The sequence below is a fragment of the Lampris incognitus genome, chromosome 3 (assembly GCF_029633865.1).
Source record: "Lampris incognitus isolate fLamInc1 chromosome 3, fLamInc1.hap2, whole genome shotgun sequence".
NCBI lineage: Eukaryota > Metazoa > Chordata > Actinopteri > Lampriformes > Lampridae > Lampris > Lampris incognitus.
The window spans coordinates 18323298-18330491 of NC_079213.1; positions in this window are offsets into that span (position 1 = coordinate 18323298).

Below are 7194 nucleotides of genomic sequence, written 5' to 3' on the forward strand. Positions count from 1 at the left end.
AAGTTGTGTCACCTTGGGTGATATCGATATCTGGTCTGACCCATGGACTAACTGGCTTTGGTCTAGTTAGTTTCTTAGTAATAATGCCCTTCTAATTTAAGGTTCACAATCACCTCACACAATGAAATAGTATGGGTATATTATACATTTCCTGAATCTTTACAGTCCTGTGAGTATTCCAGTTTTTGTGTTTTGTGTCCCTGATATTCCTAGATGCCACAGGGCTAAAAGAAAGTATATAGTTTAGGCGAAAATTGCAGAAAGATGTGTGTTATTGACGGGTTGAAGAGCTCAAGTGACCTCTATATTTGTGAGAAATATCCACAACAGGGCTTGAATGAAAGCTAAGAAGGTCCCCTTTAAAATGATACCAAAGACAATATTATAGAACATTGAAAAATGTCCTGACCATGAGGCTAAACCAGGATATGCACCAGCGTCTAAAATACAATTTACTTTAGGGGGTGGTTAACTTCATGAGCTGATAACTGTGATACAGCTGCCACTCAGGAATGGTTATCATACCAAAATATCATCTACAGACATGGATCCTTTCAAAAATTATAAGTAAGTTTTGCCACCTTGAGTGTACCGAAATAGGAAATTTTGGGCTCTGGCCCATGGACTATGTCTGACTTTATATCATGACTCTCTCTCCCCCCTCTCTCTCTCTCGCTCGCTCTCTTTCTTTCTCCTGTTTTCTTGCTTTCTTGCTCTCTTTCTCTGTTTTCACGGTTCAGTGATGAGAGCAATTACATCAGCGTCGGTCCGGCGGCCTGGAGATGAAGAGTTGTGTGGCTGTGGGCAAACACCTGGCCACGGTTAGGGGAGCAGGGAGGAGTGGGAGGCTGAAAGAGGAGGCGCGGTGCAGACAGATGTGCTGCTGGTCCTTCAGGCCGGGGGAGGGTGGAGTGTGTGTGCGTGCATGTGTATGTGAGTGTGTGTGTGGGGGGGGTCAGTTGAAATGCAACAACTTCACAGTCCACAGTGTGTTTTTGTGTGTGTGTGTGGCTTTGTGTTTTCTGATGGAAGTGAGTAATGCAAAAACCTTGGAGCATTTTGTGTGCGGTGTGTTTGTGTACATGTGTGCATGCGTGTGTGTGTGTGTATGCACATGCACTTGTCTGTTTGTGAAGTCGTGGGTATGTGTGTATTTTTTGTGTGTGCATATGTGTGACCGTGTGCTGAGGCAGTGAAGGCCTAACACAACCCCCTATCACAAGCAGTTAACATTAGAATCCTTCAAAACAATCCCAACCCTGTTCCACTGAAAAGTTTGAGGCTCGCCATCAGCTTTCCATTCAGCACACGTCTGCCTTTTCACTTATTGACAGAGTCACCACCATTTGCATTACAAAGGGAAAGAGTTTGAAAATATGCACAAAACATGTCATCTCTGATATGGGCTCAAAAATGCTTCAAACATGCCCCCCAATAAAATACATCAAAAAATTTGCACTGAAACTAAACAGTAAAGGTGGAATTTCAAACACTCGCGGCAGAGTCAATTCAGCAGACCAAGTGCTGGAGGTAAAAAGCAAACGGGGGGGGGTGAGGGAAGGAGAGATCACGAAAAAGTGGGTTTGTATGGGAAAGGGAGCAAAGGTCTCATCACTGATGGGAAAAATGGAAGAAAGAAAGAAAGAAAGACGAGCGAGTGAGTGTGAGAGGGATGATAGAGGAAAGACATGGGGGGTGGGGGAGAAAATGAAAGAGGGCAAAGCAAAGAGAAACAAAGAAAGAGAGTGGGAGAAGGCGAAAGGGAAAAGAGAAGGGGAGAAAAGGAGGGCAAGGAATTGTGACTCAGTCGGCAGTAAAGGGGGAATAAGAGGGAGCGAGAGAAGAAGTGGTGTAGGGGTGAAAGGGTGCAGAGGCTACAAAACAAGACAGAGAGAGCACGAGAGAGAGACGGAGAGGGAGAGAGAGAGACTGAGAGAGGGAGAGAGGGAGGTGGGTGAGGATCACAGATTTGCTCTTTGACCTCAGTCTGACCGCTGAGGTCAGCGCAGGCGGACATGTGGTTGCCATCTGGCGCGGCTCACAATACTATTTTACCACCTGATTTATTCTGAGACCTTATTGTGATTATGTTCCTGGGCTTGATTTGGCTTTGGTTCATGACTTCAGTCTGTTTAACTTTATTTCTAACGCTAGTTTAAGTGATATTTCCTTTTGCTTTGGTAAAGTCTTTTTATTGCAGTGTACACACTGCACCTGGGTTCGAGTCGTGGAAGAGCCGACAGCGCTGACACGCTCCGGTTCGGAAAATCAAGAATAGAAAACCTCACTTCGATACAAAAAGTAGATCCAAATAATGCTATTTTACTCTGTGCCTATACATCAGATTTGCCTGTTTAGGATTATCCTTGCTTTGGGCTGGGCAGTAATTCAGTGTTATTGCTTATCGTCTTTCAGTGGGGTTGTACCGCCATGAAATTCAGGTATTTTCATAGTGTGACCCACAGTTTTGCCATCTAAACGGATGATAACAGAATCTGTTACCTAACATTTCCCACCAAGGTGAGGTCGTAAATATTTGAAGGGCCGTTATTTGAAAACTAGCTCCGGGTTTGACGTGACACCTCCTTTTACCAAACAACTAAATGTGAACCTCAGCTGCATTTTCAAATGAGATGTTTTTGCATATGTAGGCAGATATTGTGGTATACAGAATGGTATCATTTAAAATCCCGTACGGTTATCACAATTATAGTATTTCCGGGTGGCACGGTGGTGCAGTGGTTAGCGCGGTCGCCTCACAGCAAGGTCCTGGGTTCGAACCCCGGGGTTGTCCAACCTTGGGGGTCGTCCCGGGTCGTCCTCTGTGTGGAGTTTGCATGTCCTCCCCGTGTCTGTGTGGGTTTCCTCCCACAGTCCAAAGACATGCAGATGAAGTGAATCGGCCGTACTAAATTGTCCCTAGGTGTGAATGTGTGTGTGTCGGCCCTGTGATGGACTGGCAGCCTGTCCAGGGTGTCTCCCCGCCTGCTGCCCAATGACTTCTGGGATAGGCTCCAGCATCCCATCACCCCAATTAAGATAAGCAGCTTGGATAATGGATGGATGGATGGAACAACAACATATTTGCAAGACAGCTACTGTTGTATATTGACTTTTTCTGAGTGTTTATTGGGATACGAGTATTAAAGACTGATGTAAATTAAAAAAAAAATTATCATCTTCCTTTTCCCTTCACCCCAACTCTCACCTGACTGCATATTATCGTGTAGCTGGCCCAAATGCAAATCTGCATCTGGATCTGAGAGAGAATGTGATTATTTCAGCTCCATCTGTGGTGGTCACGGTGCTGTGTGCAGATCTATCCGTGCCGGGTCTATAAAGCGGGAGCCCATCTTACCGCTCCATCTCCATGTCTACCGCCAGCTCAGGGGCACTTGTTGCAGACGAGCGTGGCGCCGCAGCATGCCTCCGAGCCAATTAACAGCAAAATAAACCCAAACAGATTTCCAATTGATAAATCTTTAATGATACCGGGGATTTTACACAAATGCACACTTGACAGTGCTAATTTAAAGCAAATACGAAACTTGATTAAAAATTCCCCAGGCATGGTGGGGGGAAGACAAATGTTTGAATAATTTATCAGATTTAATTGACACGACTGCGGTGTTGTAAACAGAAATGTTTTGATGTTCGTAATGCATTTTGACACAACGAGATTTCTTTGGGATGGTTCCAGGAACACGAGATGGCGGTGGTAGAGATGCAAGGGGGAGGAGAGACACTGAGATGTGTTGGGGGGGGGGGGGGGACACGGAGGAAGAGGAAGAGACCGTGGAAGTGGTGATAATGGTCTTTTGCAACTCTCTATTTACATATTACTTCAGATCAGCAGTGCGAGTGCCAGCAGATGTTTTTTATAAACCAAAAAAAAAAAAGCTAATGGGAGAAGAGACATGAAGGCCGGGAAGGAGCTGGGTACGACAGGCCGCGAAAGCAGTCAGCAAACACAATGGTGCACGAAGCTGGGAGCCAGCCAGCCGCCCGCGCTAAAGCACTTTCACTGTGACCCTGAGAATGTGCTCTTAAACAAGAAAGTAAACACTCTGATAGGTGGAGAGGGAGGACAGGAAAGAGGGGATAAGTGTGTGCATGTGTGCATGCGTGCATGCGTGTGCCTTGGAGGTATTTCTTAGGCGAATCGTATATGTTGCTTGTCACAGCACTGCAAGTGAATACATATAGATATACATTCAAACACATACACACACATGTTTTTCTATACTTGTGAGGACCTTCGTTCACTACTTCATCCCCCAGCGCCTAGCCCCAACCTTGACCATCAGAACTACATGAACAGCCCTGACCCTTACTCCAACTTTAACCTAATCCTAATTCTAATTTTAACCCTTAACCCAAGTCCTAACCCTAGGATAGACCCTTGAAGAAGTCAAGACTTGCCAAAATGTCCCCACTTTGCAAAAATGTCCCCACTCGGATGGTCGCAAACTCAAATTGGACCTCACAAATACAGCTGAACAAGAACATAAACACATACACATGCACGCACACACACACACACACACACACACACACACACACACACAAACATACATATTTGTAGACATGCTGAGAAGTTGAGAGAGAGAGATCGAGAGAGAGAAAGGGGGGGCGGGAAGAAAAGATCAGTTACAGGAAGGCAGAGCGAGAGCATCTTGTCATTTCCAGAGGCTGGTGTTGCACCAGGGGCCTCGCAGGGGTCACATGGCCTGCAGGTGCATGGCCGCCACTTGCACGATAAGAGCACGATCTGCATGTGCTTGTCCGCTTTCCTGTCTACCGGGCCCCTGGTAAACATCCCCGTTATCTGCAAACAAACAGACTTTACGAGTGACTATGAATGAATGCATCAAATTTTGATGAAACTGCCGTGTTGGGCTTCCCGCGCTTGGAATCTACACCCCGGTACAATGTACACCTGAATACATGAATCGCCAATAAGGAGGCCCTCGCTGTTTATTGGTGTGATGTTGACTGAATTTTTAAAGATGTTATTTTGATTTGACTCTGGGCTTGGTGGAGTGTGTGTCTTGGGGTGCGCACAGCCATAGAGCGAAAGCGAGAGAAAGACAGAAAGAGCGAGTGAATCATACATGGCCTGCATCTGGGGGGAGAGGGATGGTATAAACAGCGATGGGAAAAACAACAGAGGGCTGAAACGCAAGACAATCAACTTGTGAGGAAAGGAGGGGGCTGCGCTGGCTGTCATGGGGACGTACACATAGCAGAGACGGGAGGAGAAGCCAGCAGATAAACACGGCCATGAATGGAAGACCCGCTCTCACGATCGGACACGGATCCAGACAATGAACCGCTAACGCACGGAGACCGATGCGAGGAGACAAGGCCAGACCCAGGAGCACGCACCATCACATGTCAGCATTACGCGCAGGAACATAAAGCAACCTCGATTGCCTGCGGGTGACTCAAACAATCCTCGCAATTTGTGTCCCCGCTCCCTCCCCTCCCTCCCCCACCTCATGGATTAATTTCAGACGATGACAATAGGAGTCACGGCTCAAAGTGAAAGCCGCAGCATTTCGCCGCACAATCCGCAGCGATTCCAAAGCGCAGAGGGAGGGAGGCCGGCCTGGGAGAGGGAGGCCGGCCTGGGAGAGGGAGGCCGGCCTGGGAGAGGGAGACCGGCCCGGGAGAGGGAGACCGGCCCGGGAGAGGGAGGCCGGCCCGGGAGAGGGAGACCGGCCTGGGAGAGGGAGGCCGGCCTGGGAGAGGGAAGCAGGCCCGGGAGAGGGAGGCCGGCCTGGGAGAGGGAGACCGGCCCGGGAGAGGGAGACCGGCCCGGGAGAGGGAAGCAGGCCCGGGAGAGGGAGACCGGCCCGGGAGAGGGAAGCAGGCCCGGGAGAGGGAGGCCGGCCCGGGAGAGGGAGGCCGGCCTGGGAGAGGGAGACCGGCCTGGGAGAGGGAGACCGGCCCGGGAGAGGGAAGCAGGCCCGGGAGAGGGAGGCCGGCCCGGGAGAGGGAGGCCGGCCCGGAAGAGGGAGACCGCCCGGGAGCGGAGCTGATGGGACAACACCTGCATTCACGTTGCCGCACAATATATCGCCTTCACATCAGAGGGAGCCCCATCCTCTGCGGGGGGGGGGGGCTCGCTTTATTAACGCCCAATCAATAAACACGCAGCGGGCGCTAAGGTCATCAGGAAACACCGGCAAATGGCCTGACAGCGTATCAAAGCAGGTGCTCGGAGGCAGCAGCACAAACTCTAACAAGCAGTTTATTAGCAGTCGCCGTTACCGGCCTTAGTCCAAAACCGGGGGAGATCACATGGAATAAGCAATGCGGCCGCGGCTGGCTGAGCGCGCCCCTCGGATGGCTGGCAGCGCGCTCGTCGTGCGTTTGAGAGCCGCATGCTTCCTCTTTGATATGATAACAAATCTCAATTGTTTAAAAAACACCACATGGGCGGCAAGCTAGAGTTCGACTCGTCACGGCGATTGTCTTGTCCGGGGGGGGGGGGGGGGGGGCGGCGATGTGCCTGGTACACAAATTCTTGGGAGTCCTCCGTTGTGGACTTGGATTTTGGCGAGCTAGCAGAAACCCCCGTCCACTACACCTACAATGCAACAATACGCGGTGAGATGGACGCCATCTGCGGCTTGGCTGAGGTTAGGGTTGCCCCCTCTGAGGTTAGGGTTGCCCCCTCTGACAGATGAAGATAGGAACACTTTAACTGGAGGACGGGCGGCCATTACCACATGAGCGCCTATCAGAGCGCACCACTGGCAAAAGCGTCACCCTGCTCCCAACAGGGTGGCGATGCTTGGTCGAAGCCGACCTGTGGAGTTTTCCACAGCATGTTTAACGTATAGTGTTTACATTGTACGGCTCCAGTGTTTATATCCGGGATTCGGTGCAGCGGCGTGGAGAGGATGTTATTTTCCTTATGTACAAGGGCCCACTTTGTAAAGCGGCGGTACCGGTGACTGCAAAACTCCGCAGTTCATCTTTAACGGATGCAGACAGTGCCAGTGAAAACCGCACTCAAGAGCAATCCAGGAAAGACGATGATCCAATGACGTCGAAAACACTTCACAATGTGAATATGGTAGTGTGCCCAAGCGCCTCCACATTGACCTACCCAGCATGCACCGGGGCAGGACTATTTTAAGTGTTTTTTGATTGTTACCATGAGTAATGAGTACTCCCTCCCCT